This window comes from Ptychodera flava, chromosome 8 (assembly GCF_041260155.1).
Source record: "Ptychodera flava strain L36383 chromosome 8, AS_Pfla_20210202, whole genome shotgun sequence".
NCBI classification, from domain to species: domain Eukaryota; kingdom Metazoa; phylum Hemichordata; class Enteropneusta; family Ptychoderidae; genus Ptychodera; species Ptychodera flava.
Window position 1 is genome coordinate 18740228 of NC_091935.1, and position 20202 is coordinate 18760429.

Genomic DNA, 20202 nt, shown 5'->3' on the forward strand with positions numbered 1-20202 from the left:
CATGAGTTGGGCACAAACTAACGCAATTCAAAATATTATCGATGTCCGTTACCAATTTTTCATCCTCACTTATTCACCACAATGAACACACGTGACTTTCCACTGTAACGTAGGCAAATGGCGATTTTTTCCCGTTTTGTTTACAAATTTTGCCACGCGTTCCAGAGACACCGCGCCCTGCTATAAATAAAGCACTTATTTGTGGCTTCAGAGAAATTTATACAACGAACAAAATATTAGATAGATGGCACTTGTCATTGACAAACCATACAAGCCATGACGGATAAGAAAAAAAGATTCAAGAGAAATTTTCATTTGTTCGTGTCAAAGTCTTGTCTAACGTCTTCATGATCTTATACTCTCAATGGTGAAATAACACAGGTTGGATCGACGACACATTACAATACCGGTGTTTAAATATTTTCATTAATTGTATTATCGGTGGTTATTTTTTATTTCTCTTTCAACCGTTCGTATCTTTACTTTTGTGCCGTTAATGACATTACAGAACCGGGAGAAAGTGTTTACTTTACCAGATGAAAAGTGTTGGTATAACCGTCCGATCGTTCGTATCTGAAATTAATCCGTACATTGCAGTACCACAGTGAGGTGGAAAATTATTAAAGATGTGTACAGATCCACGTTTTCCGGAGGCAGTTTCGTCCAAATTATGTTTGGGTTTTATGAGAAAAGACAATGATGCTAATTGCATAGTGCTCATGATCAAATGCAGCTGATGATCAAGTCCGCATTTTTATGTATCAGCCAATGTCGAGCAATTAATAAACCGATACCTATCGATAACGGATTCTCTGTCTTGAAACAATACCTAATTGTTGAAGTTTACTCTTCAAAATTGCCTAAACACATGGTTTCAAACCATTTGGAAAAGCATTGGTCTCATGTCGCCATGGCAACACTTGTGACGATTGAATCATATTCAGCGGGTTCATCTAAACTTTCAGTTTGTGATTTTCCCCTTGAGGCTACGTCATTCATTTTTAAATTCACCATCAAATTTCAATTAGATTAGCGATTTCAAGAACGCTCGAATACATGTCCAGAAATTTCAATCATACTAGCCTGGGGAACATACACTTTAATAATAAATAAACAGATCAAGTCCAGAGACCAGGGGAAATTCGTCATATAAAGCAATAACATTATTATATTCCGAAAGGGTAAACATAAATCTGAAGCGAAGTAACAATAAGTTTGAAATTAGCCATACATATTGTACATAGCGATACTGAGTAATTATGGAAATAAATTAAATCCAATAAATGATTAGTAAACATAATCATACACAATTAATAATATTAAATGAAATAAGAGCTACTTTGGCAAATTTACGGTATGACTGTCATAATCATCAGAATAACACATAACTACCAGGTTTAACAACGTATTTCTGGTTTTGTTTCTCTTCAATAAATCCGTGATTTTGGCAGTTTCGTTTCACAATAACATGTATTCAAATCGAAACATTTATATAGGTTCAACTGATGTTCTATATAGTCATGTTTGACAATAATATGATGCTCTTTGAAGAAAATATTTCAGAATAAATTTGAATATTAGTTGCTTACCTGATTCACTATTCACAGATATATCACATTAATCATTTTAAAATATTTTTTACTAAGTATTGTGTTGTTCTGTACGGTATTGCATGTAGTGCTCATGCAGTGAGCAAAGTAATACATCTTCCTAAGGTTTTCTGACACATGTTAGCAACCGCTCATGATTTTTCAGTGCTTTTGTACACTTTTAGAAACCCTAGGCCACATCTTCATTACACAAACAATCTTGTTTTCCGAAGGGTCCCGTAGCCTTTTGAAGCATGGACCTCCCCCATACCGACTTTAAAAATTGTTAGGTTTGTAACGTAACGTTTTCGTGAATTTTTCCTTGTTATCAACAATTTTCATTGTCAGTCTTATGCAAACTTCAAAGAGCAGCCCAAGGTCAGACATAAAATGTGCTTTGTCCTTAATACAGCAGTCTAATAATCTTATTTGATAGTCTACCACTCTTTTCAGTATTTGAAGTTTGAAACGATGGAGTTCGCACAACTGAATCATATGAATACAGCCAATGAAAGAGGTCTTTTTGTATTTTATAGAGAATTGTCTCAACTTTCTAGAAACGCTTAGTCGAACATAGGTAAGAACTGAGTTAACTAATAACATAGCAAGGTCAAGATCAAAATTTGTTGCCTTCCAATGGGATAGTCGTTATTGCAGTAAAAGTGTGTTAAAAGCTATAAAAGTGTTTTCGTGAGGTGTATTACATAAGAAAATGTGCAGCAAGATTTAATGTTGTCTATATTTGAGGTTAAAATATTAAATCATAATGCAAAGTACTTGTTGTGTAGGAACGTTTTTCAGGGGAACAGGACAATGGTAATAGGAGAGTGAAATATGCATTTCGATATGACTTACTATTGATAGTTATGTACGCAGAATTTGCGTAATCTACCGCCATCTTTCGGAATGTGGGTGATAAATTATTTTACATTTCTGAGCAAACAAACCATTTCAACTATTCGTATCCTTATTTTTGAGCCGTCAATAGTATTGCTGTATTTTTGAGAAACTTCATTTTGTTAACTGCTAGTATCAACAAACCGAGTGTCTAGGTATCTAAATTGAGAAATAAATCGATGTAGTTAAGGAGGTTGTAGGGGAACGCTCTTGAAGGCGAGTACGAATTCATGATTCCCTGAGGCAGTTCAATCAAAATTAGTTTTTAAAGTTTTATGAAAAACGATTATGAAGTACATTCAAAAGTGTTCACGGACAAATGTGGACGATATAGCGCTGCATTTCCATGTGTTTGCATATGTCAAGCAATTCACCGAGATAATGAATTCCTCGGAGCGAAACAAGGTCTCCTTCGCGAATTGCAATCAGCAGTTGCCTACATGCATGGTTTAAAAGTGCGTCTTGGCTCCAAGCGTAGCTGGTTGATATTTTTAAGTGGGAGTTTTTATCACCATGCCATGATTATAAATTTATTTTCGACCGATGGAAACGTGTGTAGGGTCTTTTCCGATCGGCCGAGATAATCCCTGCCCAACCTGACAACATCTACCGATAAGGTAATGGTTAAGCACTCTGCAGTGTTGCCACGATGAAAACGCCGTTGTGGATAGAAATATTCCAGCGGCTTAATCTAATTTTTATGATCTTCCTCCCTTAGGTTAATACATTCATTTATGAATATACCCAAAAATATCATTTAGATTAATGATATCAAGGAAGCTCGAAAGAACCAATACACCATCACAAGTTTTTCTTGCACCAGGAAAAGTATAAAGAGGTTATAAACGACAACGAGGGCATTTGATAGGAGATATAAAACCACAGGACGAACTGGGGCGATTACTACACTAAATAAGGTAAATTTTCATCGACAGGTTTTACACCTGCAATTGTTTAATCGTTATATCAATCTTGGACAGGCTGTTACGGTAACGTCATAATGGTATTCAAGTGTAAATAAATTAAAATTTACCAGACGTTGCGATCTTCGACATCTCAGAATGTTAAAATCAATGAAAGTTTACAGAAGCTAGACAGGCAACATTTTCTCATTCCAAGATTTTCAAGATTATCTATTCCATGTTCTGTCCAAGGCCCAGGTCTTCTAGTTCAAAATATAAATTTTGGCTTTAGCCAATCAGTGACAAAATAAATGTTCTATACCTCAACATCAAAAATCAGTGTTCCTGTCTGAGTAAACTCGTGTGCTTTTAATCATCTCATTCTTGCTTACCTCGGACTCTCCATGTTATAAAAATACCCTGTATTTCAGCATTAATATTCTAACTAGTTCATTTGGCCCGTTCGGAACTAGAAAATGTCTATTTTACCACACCCTGTATGAGTTCGCGTCCTATCGGAGTAAGTGGTTGAACAAATGATCAACAGGTGCAATTTATGTATTATTTGCGCACCTGAATACTAAGACTTCAAAATCTTCGTTACGGAAAGAGTCCAGGTTTTCTATGAGCCGTATAGTCTTTCTGGCATTAGAATCCCTTTGGAGTGTATCGATTTATAATCTTGTTCTTCGCCTTAGAATTGCTTGCTTGTCAAAAAATCTAATGTCAGCGTAATATACATCCTCACTGCCTCAACTATGCAAAATTTAGCCCACGGTCAAAATGAAAAGCGTGCTTTATCTTTGCAGCAGTCACGTCTTCTTCTCTATGATGTTTAAAAGTCTAATTTTTTAACACTAATTATCAGTGGTTCAGGATGGTCCTACTTAAATTTGTAAATCAAAATTGTCCCATGGACCTGGTAATATATTACCTTGAATGGAAATGATTAGCCTATTGGACCACTTTAATGTCATATTTTTAAAATTGGAAGTTTGACACGAGGCAGTCTGCTGAATCAAAGCAGAAACACATATAATTAAAAGAAAAGAGAGTACGTTCACAGACCTCCAAGAATATTTTAGAATTTTTAAATAAATAAATATCGTAAAATCACGTTGGACAGTTAGTTATTCTAATGACTTTCACTACGTTGTTCTTCTGCCTTTTACTAAGGTTGTTTAATAGCTGCAAGGCATGATGGAATCGTGCGTGTATGTGAATGATCAGTAGGTATATTAAACTTGACTTTTTTTTTTAATATTGTAATGTATTTATTACATTAAAAAAATATAAAGTTTGTATAGTGAGGTGAGTCACAATTTCAAACCCAAAAGTTCACTTCTCTGGCTTTGCATCATTCTTTTGACTGATCCTCATTACCAAAAATAAATTCCTTATTTGGTGACTTCTGTGCAAGTCCTTGTCGAAATCTGTAGGATCTTTAGGCAGAAAGATAAAGTGATGAGTTTATTCCAAACTCACTATACACGCACATGAAATGAAGAGCCCATCTAAGAGATAGGACCGACCACAGTATTTTTGACCGATCCATTAGCTTAGCTGGTACATCATCCGAAATGTTTTCGGGGTTGTTGGTTGGAGTCCCATATGGGTCACTTTTCATTTCATTTACTGTATTTCAAAAAATAAAATTCGTTTAGTGGGGTTAATCACAATTTTAAACCCAAAATTATGCCTATTCGGGCTTTGCATCATCCGTATTACTGACTTTTTTTAATCTCATCATATTAGAATAATCAAATATTAAAGAAAATTAATAAGGTCACCATCATGCTTGATTTTCTACAAATGTACGATTAAAAGTCAATTTTTTACGAAAATCACTACAAACAATATAAAAACATTCATTTCAAGTTCAGACAGTAGTGTTCACATTCCCATCGTATGATAACACAAAAGTAACATTTTGAACAATAAAGATTGTAAGTTTAAAGACAAAATGTGTGAATAAGTGGATTTTTTAAATTTTTCTCCAAATTTACCATTATTACTCCCAAACTTTCGAGATCAAACGTTTTATTCGGTAGAATATTTCAACCTTCTAGTGTTGTCAATTATGTAAAACTTTCATAAGTGGCATCTAGGTCATATATGTATTGTAGTTGTTGTAAAAATCTTTCTTCGGTAGGTGACCGTGCTCAGTTTTTCAATATTTGGCACAGTGTAGCCAGGAATTCACAATTTATATATTCTCTCATGATCTCCCTTTGACGTACTATTCAGCAGGCTATATTGACCCAACCATATTTTGGTTTTAACTCAAGGCGGCTTACACTGAGAAATCCCAACATCCCTCTGGTGCATTTAAAAATGAATCACTTTAATAATTTGCCTTAGGAATATGGTTCTACAAAACTGATCGCAACATTTCTATATTCACGACAAAATATTTAGGCCCCTCAAAATAGGTGGTGTCAAACATCTGCGAGCAGAACGGCGCCATAGATATTTATTTATTCTGCGCGTACACCACTTAAAAAAATGAGACTTTATGATAGTTGGGGTGGGGGCTTGAAAAAGTGTGATCATATAAAGGGGGATCTGAATTTTTTAGGGTATTGATGGGGGTCTGAAAAAAGAGATTCAATCGTGATTCCTCCAGCCCCAAACCCCACCCAGACATCATTATATGTAAACGCAGCCTAATGAAAACGGTATGATTATTTCCGTCTAATATGGCAAAGGTGACATTTGGTGCGTCGGAGAAGACCGAGTAAGCGCTGTTATGTCTGAGTGGCAAGCCGGATCCTAAAATGACGTAGAGAAAGCTGTTGCTTTTACAAACGCGGCTCTTACAGACGGATGGCAAAGGATCAAAAACGATTTTTTACTTTGATTGTATTACTATTAACAAAGGGGGTTAGTGTAACTGTAAAACGATAATAAAGAGCAACTATATTTGAAACTGTTACGCTAATAATGAACAGCTTTCAAAAATCTCGTAATACAAAATCACTGTAAACTAGATTTCACACAATTATATAATATAAGGGTAGAAATTATACTTTACCATTCTAAAATACAATCGATCATTTGGCAGCAAAGAAGTCTGATATTCAACAGTTTGGTTGTAGAGTAGGAAATGCATCCCTGTCTTGCTAAATCGTAGAAATACATCAAGTTGACATAAAGTGCCTAACTAACACAAGTAAATGTGCACACCATCATCCTTTAGCTGTGCTGATGATATATATGCAAGTACGATTCAAATTATATACAGGACAGTGACATTCGATTTCTGTGTCACATCTGCTTTAGCTCAAAATTAAATACATACGTTTCAGATATCCGCTTTGATGTCTCTTATCAGTTCGTGACAAACACTATAATCGACCTCATGACTAATCTGACACTTTATGATATTTTCAAGAACAGGGGGAAACGTCGGAATTTCTTGGTCATTTTCTTTGCTTTTGGATAAGTATTTGATTGGATGTCATTCATTTACCAAATTCTGTAGCATAGAAGGTATATTTGAATATTTCACACTCTAACCGTTACATTTTTATTATGTCACTAGAGTTCATCTTAATGCACTGTCTTGGTCAGAGGGAGACACAGCCGTCACTCGGTTTCGACTATCTTCGGCAACATTAGGATTGAGGGGAATGATCTGGCCATGATTTGACCACCAACACCGGGCGTAGTATCTGTAGAAACACTAACGTATTCCTGAAGAACTGTTTGTATGCGTCTCTGAAATTCCTGTTGCTTCCGCCGTACAGGATGGGATTGACAGCACCGGCGATGTGTTGACATAGGTAAAGTAAAATACAAGCATCGCTTACCGGTGGTGCTTTCAAAGCAGCAAAAATGTTTGTCAGAATCACGTTCGGTAGATACCCTATCATTACCAAAAGGAACACTACTGCAAGAACCTTCAGCATTCTCACTTCTCGGGCGGTCGGTCCCTGGTTTGTTTCAGCCTGGTTGGCAGAATGGGCCTAGGTGCGTTGGCGACTTTGCGGACGTGGATGAAAATCAGGCCGTAGAAAATGACCATTACCACGCTTGGAACATAAAGCTCACGACAACCTTGGTGTAAGAAGGGTATCCACGGCATCGAAGTATCACTGGAGAGTATCCAGAACTGTTGAAGATCATAGCAGTGTACAAAATTGATGGCAACACCCAGGCTGTAGCTAGTGCTACCGTGACAGTTATTTTGTTGGTTATCCGATGGTAAATGCTATTGTGAACTACGTATATGTATCGGTTATTGGATATGAAGGCTGTAAGGTACAACGACACACCAAGAAAAACAATCTGAAAAATATTGTTTGCAATACAGAAGTTCACTCCGAGCCGCCATCCTCGATGTAAGAAGCTATCAATAGCAAATGAAGAAACGAAAATGGCGGCCAAAATATCAGCCAGGCTTAGGTTGACCAGAAATATATTTGCCGCTGTACGCCACTTTTTCTTAAGAATGACTGCACCTATGAAGAGCGAGTTTCCCAAAAGGGCAGCCATAGTAAAAATCAGCTCCATCAAAACTGCAAATTGAGTTGCCCATACCTCTGGTGGCTTCACCAGTATTCGGCTTTCAGTTTGGGTGACGTTCATCGTAGAAAGGAAGGAGTTTCACGATTGTAAAAGTGGTGCAACAGACGAATTTGCTAGTACACGAATATTCCTGGTTCTCCTAGTCTTTTCAGTTTGCCTTTAAAACTCTGATATATACACACACTTATCACATGCACAAGCCAAGTTTGTCGTCTCCGAACAAAAATACGGGATTTATTCTCTGGTCGTTCTACGTCACGACAACCCGCGTCTATGTCATCAATTTTGGTGCGTCGGACCTTTTTTTTTTTGGTCGATCTTCGGTGTGCTCGTAAATATGTAAACAAACAACATGGCGGCCGATGTTTCTCCCACGATCAAAAGTCATGTAATGAAATCGATATTTTCACAGACTACGACATTACTAATCCGAACAATGTAAACACAAGAGTGTACCGCCTGTATATTCCGAAGGAACTACGTGAATAATTTGCGGAAACAACGAACTTGAAGCTGGTCGCGTGTACCGTGGGTTCCGTACGCATTTCAAACAGGGTCAGGCGCGACGTTTACAGTGTTCGCGCCGTCGAGATTCAGTCGATATTTGTTCCCGAAAAATAGCGTATCTTCGTCTGTGATAAATTTCTAGGACTATGCTATCTTTGAAATAGAGTATAACTTTGCGGAAGGTAGCCTACGTGTAGACCGAGAGCTGTCATTTGCTCCACACACGAACGAACGTTAGCGCTAACGCACATGACGAACGACTGGAAATGATTGACAACTTGTGCACGGCGTACTGATATTTATTCCTAAAGTTGTTCAAAATATTAAACGCGGAATCGTCATGGAAAACTTATTTTATTTTGCCAAAAATAACGAATTCTTGGCTTGTGCATGTGATAAGTATATTATTCCCTAATATTTTTCTTCGTTCAGCTCGGAAAATACTCGTGACGTAATGACCGTGTCACCACTCGTCTTCGACTCGTGGTGACACGGTCATTACGTCATTCGTATTTTCCTTCGCTGAACGAAGAAAAATATTAGGGAATATATCTAATTATCTTTCAGCAATGAATCTTATTTTCACCAATAGCCGCTCGTAAGCAAGGTTTCCCGCAGGCATTCGAGATAAGCATATGAACTGCGTCATGAAAGAGTTCATATTGCTGTGAAGGTCCATATTATGCGATGGTGTTTATACTTTGATGTTTGCTAATCATTAAGAGAAAAAAAATCGTGTTCCTTACTTTATTACGCAAGCATGTTTCAGTTTCTATTGGTAGTTTCTCTAGCCGAAAGGAGAGAAAAATATAAAGCGCATATATTTGGTGCGAGAAAAAAAAGACAATTTGTGTCGTTACTACTGTACAGCTAACGACATATGTATAAAAATCTACTGAAGAGACTGCTTTAATGACATGAAGTTTTGAATAATTTTAATAAAATATTAGACAGGGCGGTCAAGAATAAGGACGACAGTGACTAAATTAATCTACAATCTATGTTGTCAGCCCTCTGAGTGATCATTCAGTAAAAACATTTCATTTATGCCAGCATACATCTTATATGTTATCTGACGCTATTAGAGTGAGTAATTTCTTTGTTTTACGTCGACTAAAAATCCGAAATGTAGGCGGTGAAAAGACAAAAAAAATTAACACAAAGTATAAATATGCCATTTTTTGACATCTCCCCATAAAACATGCCCCATTGCTGTAGCTATATTCTACTTGACGATACAATTTTAATTTATGTTTCAGTGGTGTACATTTGTACGGTTGCAATATGACTGCTTAGACGAAGTGTTTGCTACATTATAAAAGTCGTGACTTTATTGTGCGATACAATATCTCAAATAATTAATGGAAAATTATACTCAACAAAGATTTTTTTTAAAACTCAGAAATCTCAAAGCAAAAAATTTACTTACTCTAGCCTTATCCTACGACTGTGACTGCATTTCAGTCGTCTGGGATATAGAAAATTGATAACAGCGTCGAAAAATTAACACAATCATATCAAACCTTAAAAATACACTTTGAGTGTTTATGCTCCACACGATGGCAAACTTTTCGTATCGACAACGTCCCCCAGGTGGGGTTTAGTCCCAAAATATTCATTAAGTGGATGAGCCACCAAAGTTTTAAACGTCTACCAGATAGCCAAAAACTTTACCAATCGTCAGGGTATTCATGTCATCAAAATAGAGAATCAAAATAGAAGACCATGCACGAGGTGATTGGAGGATGACTTGGAATATCTTTTTTACAAACTACTAATATCACCTGTCAATGTGCAGGCACTGAAAAGCTGGTGTATACCGGTGTAAAACCTGACATGCGCCGTGCATACATACATACATACATACATACATACATACATACATACATACATACATACATACATACATACATACATACATACATACATACATACGTACGTACGTACATACATACATACATAAATACATACATACATACATACAGACATACGTACATAGTACGCATACGTACGTACATACATACATACATACATACATACATACATACATACATACATATATACATACATACATACATACATACATACGTACGTACGTACGTACGTACGTACGTACGTAAATACATACATAAATAAATAAATAAATTAATCAATAATATCTGTCTTACACCATTTTTGGCGTTAACGTCACGGTGAACGAACTGTGAAAGAAATTACTGGCATTTATCCTCATTTATCCTGTTGTATTGTCAGCTGTAATCTCTGTACATAAATTGTCTCCACTGTCTCGTCACTGATTTTATGTCATCGCTGTTTTAGTATTCTTTAAAGTTATTGCTGGTCTTTTCAAGTTTCCACCAGCAGTTCCAGTACATCAGTGATTGGTCATTAGATAATGCCGCCCCTTTCTTATAATCGTCGCTCTTCAAGTTGAACAATCATTCGTGTTCACCCTTTTTTCAAGATGGTGTCCGATAGCATCTTGGCTTTATTTTCTTAAAAAATGAATGGATTTGAGATGTAATTTGTACAGGAGTTTGATTTTGTATTAAACGTTAATTTGAATATTTATAATTTTTTTCTTTTTCTTTTCTTCTTCCGTAATTTTCTTTCATCTCAAACAGACACATATGACGCAAAACGTTTTGGACTATCATGGATTACCTTTGACCAGTTTTCATGTATATCAGTAACTATGGGGGCTTGAGTTTGAACTTTTGTTTGATGATGACAAGTATGAGAAAAAATTGAATCTCCAACATTTTGGATGACCTTGGACCTAAATTGATGTATCTCAGTAACTTCAAGGGGTAGAAGTTTCATTTCTTCTTTAGCTTGACAAGTATGCAAAGAAAAATTTTCAAAACTAATTGATGACCTTGGATTATCTTGACCTACTTCCATATCCTTCCAACTGTAAGGGCTAGAGTTTTGTATTTTGTTGACTGGCCGGTATGAAACAAAAATTATACCAAAATATGGGATTACCTAAAATGACCTATGACCTATTTTTTGTATCGTGTCGACTGCAGACGATCGTTTTCTGTTAAATGTTGACCAGTGTGCGACTTAACTATTCCTCAAAAGCTTGAGATGATCTCAGATGACCTTAGACCTCCTTTCGCATATATCACCAACTACAATAGGTTGGTGTTTCTTGGATATTGACTAATAGGGAAGCACATTTTCCTCTAATATTTGGGACGACTTTGGATACCCTTTGACCTACTTTCACTTTTCCAAGCAACCTTAAGGACTAGCGTTTTGTGTTATACCAACATAGAGGATCTCACTGTTGTACAGAAATTTAGTTTCGATATGCATTCTGTTTTTGCTTGCGAACCTTTTTATACTAATTACACATACTCTCCATACCCACAAATGGAATGAAAAATTGATCTGTTTTGCCTCACGACCTGTGTCTTTCATGTGCGCATACATGCCCTACCAATCAATTGAATGGACAATTAACCAAATGTTTAGATACATGCAAAAGCTGATTAGATACGAGGAAAAGAAAAAAAGCACGCCGTGCCCAATACAGGTAATTTTATGATGAGTCATGATAAGTCAATTAAAATGGCTTAGAGAGAACGGAAATGACATCAGCAGTGTCTGTCTACATATGGCAAAGATAGAGAAACGGCCTACATAACAAGAGGACATACATTCTTGGCAGTCTTCACTGATAAATCCATGGTTACACCTTGTACCACAACTACCAGTGTTCTTATTACAAATTGATTGGCAGTTACATGGAAGACAATCACCATCCCGGTAAAACGTATCATCAGCGCAGCCTGTGAAAGATACAGTATGTTAATTATTTTTATGACAAAAAATAACACCATACGTCAGCGATCATGCACCTTTCAAGTAAAACAATCCTGCAGGATTATTAAATCAAATCTCACTGTGCGGAAACAAGATGTATCATAGCAACAACCAGCATTCAAACAGTCAGCAGGAGAAGTATGAGCACAATCTATGCGGTCACCAACGGGAACTTTAGCACATATCTGTGTGAACGACGATGATTGAATATAATCAATAAATCTACGTATTTCAAACTTTGATCGTTGTTTGCAGAAAATGAGCAATGCTTCTACTCTAGTGCATCTGTACCCACGTGCGAAAATGTATTTCAGTAGTTTTGTTGGAGATCGATTATTCACAATAGAGGTTTACTAGTGATAGTTGGAACAGCCTATTTAGCCAATCAATGACCATGCTTATTCTTGCTTTCAAGTTCAAAATCAGTGCATACATATTGCCATTCACACCAAGTTATCACGATTGTAGCTCATTTGCATCAACAGAAATGATCAAGAATCTGTATGGAAAAATGTCGACATGTAAGTCAGTGCATATATGGACAAGATAAAGTATGTGCAATAATATCACTTAATATTTGTAAACTCAATTTTATAACAGTGTACGTTTGAGTATTTTTATGAATGAACAAAATCTTACTCGATAGAAAGCATTCATTTCCTCCTGTTTCGTTCCTTGTATCGGCAAAAAAACAATATCCACGATCAAGGTAATCTGCCGATGTTCCAGAATAATCTCAACTAACTCGATCCGTTTTTTCGATTGAACATGATTCTGTAAGCAAAATAGTTCACTGTTACAGAAGTTGTTGGACACTAAAATGGCTTCAATCTCAATTTGTTTCGCACCATTTGTAACGCAAATTACATCGTCCGCAATATTGAGGGGTTTAAATTATTATTTGGCTGAGAGTGGATGAATTCTGAATCATACTATAGTTAAACGTCATGCTTCCGCCCAAAGTAATATTCAGTGTTCTCGTTAGTTAATACTAATTTTTGTACCGTTTCAAATTATTCTCTTAAGGGTAAGTAAAGGTATAACACATTTGTGTGTTTACTATTTACCATTACATGTACTTACTATTCATAATACGATTTTCAGGACACTGTCACGACCAACCTGAGAATGTGTATCATATTGATCGATGATAAAATGACAGGAAGAATATTGCTTTCGCGAATCAATACTCTAAAATGACCTTAACTTGCTATCATGGCACTTTAAGTGTATTACTGCTGTATTAAAACCTAAGATTGGGTTCTGTAGGAAAGGAGAATCCTTGTGACGTATTAAATATTGATATTTCTTGCCAAATAATGCCCCTATTGTGCGCTAAGGGTTCTTTAACTTCCGTTTAAAATTTACCTTTGGCATCTATATTTTTTGAAATTGCTCATTTCGATTGGAGTAGGCAAAACTCTGTAGTTAGAACATACTGTTTTATTGCCCTAAAGTCTACGCTTACCGGAAAAACTACACCAGACGTCGACTGAACCTTCTTCTTTGAAGCAGCACTTTAGATCTTCGCAAGCTGCTCTTCCTTCTCCGTCATTGTTACAATGAATCCGATCCTCCGGTGGATCGACCAAGTCACACGTTTAATCTGTAAATGTATAGTGTATAGGCAAAGAACGTAAATAAGTACCATGTTACTTGTTTTTCATTCTATTGATACTTACAATTGATATCTCAAGGATTCCCAACTCCTGCATATGCCATCGCACAGAGAGAACTAATCCTACAAGTTAGAGATGTTAAAGTATAAATACTCAACACAAATGTGTGTCACGCGAAGTAAATAAAACCACAAAATTCAATTTTTATGAGTGTAAAGAGAAGAAGGACCATCTAGTTTATCCGTAACGAGCCATCACACTCCAACATTCTACATTCGAATCCGTGGTTTTCGTTCGTATTGTGATGTCTTGAACACGGCTTTTTCTTCTACCGTAAGATAAATTAATGAATCTGATGCACTCAGTTATGGGCATTCCGACCACAATAACCTTACTAGTGTTTGTAAATCTTTCTGACGTTTTGTGACTGGAGGCAGTTGAAGTCATATAATCAAAGTCTGTTTTTTCAGCTATCATTGCAAAACGCTTCCTTGCCGGGTTTTTTTTCAGGATGTAAGAACGCGTGCAATGAAAACATAGATTAGAAGTAAAAGTTTGATCAAATGTAAATTTGATTCTAATAAGCACATGCTAGGATATTGCTCTCACGATATTTGCTTGTATATCACTACTCATGAATATTCTTCTTCACGATGTGGGATTGAGCTTATCAACTCAGCCTGGAAATAAATTGATAGTGGTATCGGTACTGATATCATTTGATTTTAAGCCATAACCCAGATTTATTAAGTGGCAGTTGAACTGTATTTTAGTATATATCAGGCGTAAATATGTGTAAAGTATCATATTCTCTAGATCTCTACTTAATATCCAATAAAGATAGAATTAGCCGCATAATATTATATCATTTTCCTTATTGAACTTTCAAACCTAAATATTAAGTTAATGTATATGTACTAAGTGAAGGTATAAGGTGTATGATAAAAAATTCTTTATGGCTCTCGATCGTGTTTGGCGCCTTCTCCGGAGCACAATACTCATATTTACAAACTGCAGAATTAAATTATAGACTACAAGGTCCGAGGTGCAAACTTTTTATAGACTCATTTCTGTTACGTATAAAATGTAGCGAGTATAGCGAAAGCTACGCAAGGAACTGTAATAACATCGAAACCTATCAATGCGCTAATTAGGCTTTGAATTCAAGTGTTCATTTAGCTTCGCTACACTTCGCTATGGCTTGTTGTTATTTGCATACAACTTCCCACTTCGCTTCTTGAATCAGACGGACTGGAATCGTCAATTTGAAAAATCGATCAAATATCGCCACTTATGTATAGAGAAAACTGTTGATGTTGTGCCTATACACGCTTAAATCGGTAGAATTGAAAGAATCTGGGAACATTGCGGGATATATTGTTGCTGACAATACTTACGCGGATGTTAATTTTTTAAATCTTTAAGAATACACTAATAATTTTCGTAAAGTTGCCCTTGATATATTCGATTTGGACTAGTCTGAAATTGCAACTTCAACTTTAGGTCCATGTTGGCATACAATGCGCTAGCAATTGACATGAATACTTGTACATGTTACATGTTTCTGTGATTTCAAAGTCTTAGATGCTGTTCCAAACTTTACGAAGAAGTAAGAAAATGTCGAGCGTCAAACATGCTGGATGATGTTATGACACAACTTTCTACGAATCCGTATTCAGTATTTCAATAATTTAAGAGATTTGTGAGAAAATGGCCCTGTAAATCAGAGGAAAATGTTGGTAAGCCACAGTGGATTGCATCAAAGTGAATGATGTGACGTAAATGCCACCAAACTTGATCCCGCAAAACAAATTAATACACGTATGCCCTGCGCTTTACTACGTACTTGCAATGCGTCAGCCTTAACAATATCAGCCAATTCCCCAAGCAATGTTTGAAGTTGAGGCCTGGATTGGAAACAAAAATCACCACGTTGCTCAATTGTAGACTAAATCCGTCGACAAGTCGGCAAGCATTCTAATGATCATGGTGAAAAATGTTCTGGACAGAGATGCGAAATGAGTCAGATAAGGCACTTGTAAACTGTGACTCTGCACAGATGGTGGCAATTTTTTTTATAAATTAGTAGTGTTTACTGGGGCCCCAATAGGCTGGCCCACAAAAGTATTGTCTTATTTAGAACATTAAGCTACTCTATGTTGCATTAGGTTCATTAGATTACCGGAAGACATTTGAAATTTAATTTTGCAGTCTTCATGGACTTCTAGAGACTGCTTGCCTACTATGTCAGGTAATGGATTACTATCTGAAAAGTCTGCCCCCTAAATCACCAGTGGAGAATTTCACGTTACTTTGATATTGGCAAAAACAGCAAATTATCATGAACAAAGTGATAGTTTCCCTAAATGATAAAATAAGTACTTTGCACATTTTTATCTCTAATCGTTAATCGGTTCTGTTGATGATCGCGCCAGCGGTTAACTGCACGCATGCGTCCAATATACACTGCGAGTCATCAGAGTTAAATGACTAAATTCATGGGCACCACCGTGTTTTTGAGTGCTAATAAAGAAACAAATAAGAAACGTGCAAAGTATGACTTTTCACACGCCATTAATGAAATATTTCGTTGCCATAAAGCCAGTTCCTATTATCTATAACCTCCTTATTAATACACAATAGCACTACCAATACGCTATAAAAATAGATCAAGGAAGAAAACCGCCGTGCATATGAACAAGGACTCATGCCAAGAATGTTGGGAGTGAATTTGAAGCACGCCCTCTGTGTCAATACTGGATGCAAAAATTGCCAGTTCCTATACTGAACGATAGTTGTCAGCTTGCAAGTGGTAGTTGGGCGTTGCAGTTGCTATTAAAACGATAATGCTGGCACAACATACGTCCCTTTTTAAACATAATGGGTTTTCATCATGGTAAAATTGCCATTTAGGCCCAAATTATTGACAGGTACACCTGGAGAGCTATACCTGCTCGGGGTTTGACAATTCATGTGTAAACTACTTTCATCAAAGGGTAAACTTTGCGTTTAAATTTAATGTTTACGTAATGCTTAGTGGTTCTACTAATAGCAAGTAACAATTTATTTTATTTTATTCAATCTTATTACTGATCACGAATCAATGCAGTCTTTGAACATGTAAGCATTGACTGTGCATCAGACAGAAATACAATTTCCGATCTTAAAGATATACAGTCAACTGTAATCTAAATATGCCCGTATAAAGTGAAAGGGGTGTTCCTAGGTATTCAAAATGCCCATGCGAGGGCGCTGTTTTTAAAAAGCGGCCACCTGCTTAAAATCTGTGATTAGTTAGATTTTCACTTTCCATGGTAACTGTGGCAAAATTGGAACAGGTGACAGTATACCTTTAACCTCTGGCGTGACTTAAAATGCTTAGCCCTATATTAGGTTGACAAAATGAGTACAGCTTTTCTAAATCTCTATCACACTGTATTGCGTAATTTTCAGATCTCATCTATCTCCGGGCGTATTTTCTCATTAGTTCACCGGCATTGCAATTGCTTTATAAAACTTAATTTTATAATAATTAAGGATCCGAATAAACAGACGCATTCTGCATTGATGTAGCGAATGATTTGTCTGCACAGATGGAGATCTACCTTACCCAACTAAGGCCGAAATTGGCATTACAACTTTTCCCAACACACACAGAAACTTGCCTGATTAGGACACATCCACTAATTCTTGTATGCTCGATGTTTTTTCCACAAATGTTAGATCAGCCCATAGTTTTTTTGAAACTTTTCCCGAAACATGTACCTGGTCGGTCAAAGTAGCCGTTCTAACCATTTTTTATGACTACTGGGCCTGTGTAGTGATCAGGCATAAATGTTAGGCCCTCTCTTGCCAAAAATGACTTCTTAACTTCAAAAAGGTGTTATACTGACAAAATTTCGTTTGAGACGCCATGGCAAACTGGCTGCTATAAACACCTATGAGCTGAGCGAAATTTACACAACCACCTATTGACTATCTGTCGTGGGCTCCGTTTGTCTGAGCAGTGGAGGCATCGCCATGTTCGCTTGGTCGCCTAGCCAAGTGTCTGGTAAGCAAAGGGTTTTTCGAGCGGGTTCTTGCGTCATTTTCTAGTCGCATTGTTTGGTGGAAGACCATAGTGCTAGTGAAAGGTTGATTAAAAAGACCGACGTTTGGATTTCTCACTGCACCATTGCTCTCAGTTTCAGCAGCGCTTCACTTGATCTTTGTAATTTTTGCTGACATGTTATTCACCTCTTGGCTTGTAACGCGGGCTCACAGAGCAATTTAGTTTGCTAGTTATACGTAAAAGATAGTCAGTTTTGTTGATAGTTAAATATCGTTTAGTTTATTTCGAAAATGTTGTACTCTAAAGGTGTGGGGGTTACAAATCTAACGTAAGAGCCAACTTTTGATTTTTCGGGAGTCATTAGTGTGATCGAAGAGAGGTAGAGTAAACTTATGAATATTAATAGGCATGGTCAGTTTTGACTCTTGGCTCTGATAGTCCAATCTTGCCATGTCTAGACACAGGGTACTGTAGGCATTATTCGCCTGGAAGTTATGAATATAATCAATAAATGAACATTTTTTCATACAAGGAGTTCTACCTGTGTCGCTTATGTACCTATCACTTTACCTTCGCTATCTCTGTCTAGGACATGTATTTCAAAGAAAAGAGTCCATATCTGCTAATTACCTTCCCTAATCCCCTTCATTAATTTGTCATACCGATCACCAATGCGGGCTTATTGCCCTGACCAAATAACTCGTTAGCAGCTCATAAGGTAATGAGCTGCTTACGAGTTATTTGATCAGGGCGATAAGCCGCCGCATTGCGTTTTTGTGATGGGCAGGACAAATTAATGAATGGGGATAGGCAGGGCAATTAACAGATATGGACTGTTTTCTTAGAACTTAAATACTATACTGAGATAGCGAGGATTAAGTACTGGGCACACAATCGACAAACGAATTCGACTTTAACTTAAATGCCTTCTCTGACTCATAGAGCTGTCAGGCTCATGAGTCAAGTAAATAACCGTGACAATGATAAGTTTCAGTGTCATATCCAGAGAGATCGTGAGCCAGAGAGAATTAGACGAGTATTCTGCATAAGAGAATAATATAGAGTATCGTTGCAGGAAAATGGTGACCACCGTAAGGCGGAAAACAACGAAGAAATGTCAAATTCGATACCCTTGCACGAACTCAAATAGACCCTTGATAACATATCAATATTAATTCAAAATGTGAGTAATTTCGCTGTGACCGTTCCAGTCTGGTTAACGCATTTTCTTGTCGTTTTGTTATTTTTACACGGAATTTGCAGAAGTGAGCGTCTGCTCTCTTGCTAAATAGCACACATCATATCTGAGTCCATAGATATTTGGACTTTCGTTATCTAATCAGTCTAGATGATAAATACAATCTGATCTTCCTTTTTTCGTGTACAAAGAGTCCGACATGCAAAGTGTCCGCCCAGAGACCCCTTCAACCATAGACAGTATGCAGTCTCAACTGGGTAGATGCTTCAACCAGTGAAAATCACGGGTAACCAGCTTATTTGATATGTATTGATGCATTAATTTGCCATGACATAGTTGAGTTTTGATGCAAATGGACAAATAACAAGCTGTCACTCATGTGAGTGGCTGTTTACTTTGATGACGAAAGAAGAAAAGTATCAGTGACAAGCGTCCATTGAAACAAAAGATGGCCCAATAGTTCGTTGTTCACAGCTTCAGCCTCACCAACTGGATCGGCGGAAGGTTGACTGATCTTTTTACCAGCGACTCGTCTATTTCTTGCCCTGGCACACAAGTGCCGACACGCATAAAAAACACATCTTTCCGACTATACCACCTCAGATATAATTTAAAAAGCTGGAAAAATGCCAAGTACTCAACAATTGCACCTGCAATATGGATTAGCTTGGTCGACTGATTTGCAGTTCCAAATCTCACGGACCAAACTGACACAATATTTCTCTCATTACTTATTCTATCCATACAAAAACAAATTGGTTATATATTAAGCTAGATAAAAGCAACATACCTCTAAACCGAAGCCATATATGCATCCATTCTTTTAAATTCGCTAATTTAAAATTTTCAAATTTATTTCGTACTTCACAATGCTTTGTAAAATTTATGTTCAGTCTTTTGTAAAAAAAATAAAGAAGAGTTGACTTAGGGATATTTAAACATCCTCCCTTTTCAGATTAGTGACTATTCATCACAAGTTTTGGTTGACGATATGGGTGGGAAATCAACGTGATAAGTATGAAAATGTGCGTTTGAGGTAGTTCCCTTTTTGGGGGAGGTGATTGCCCTGAAAAGG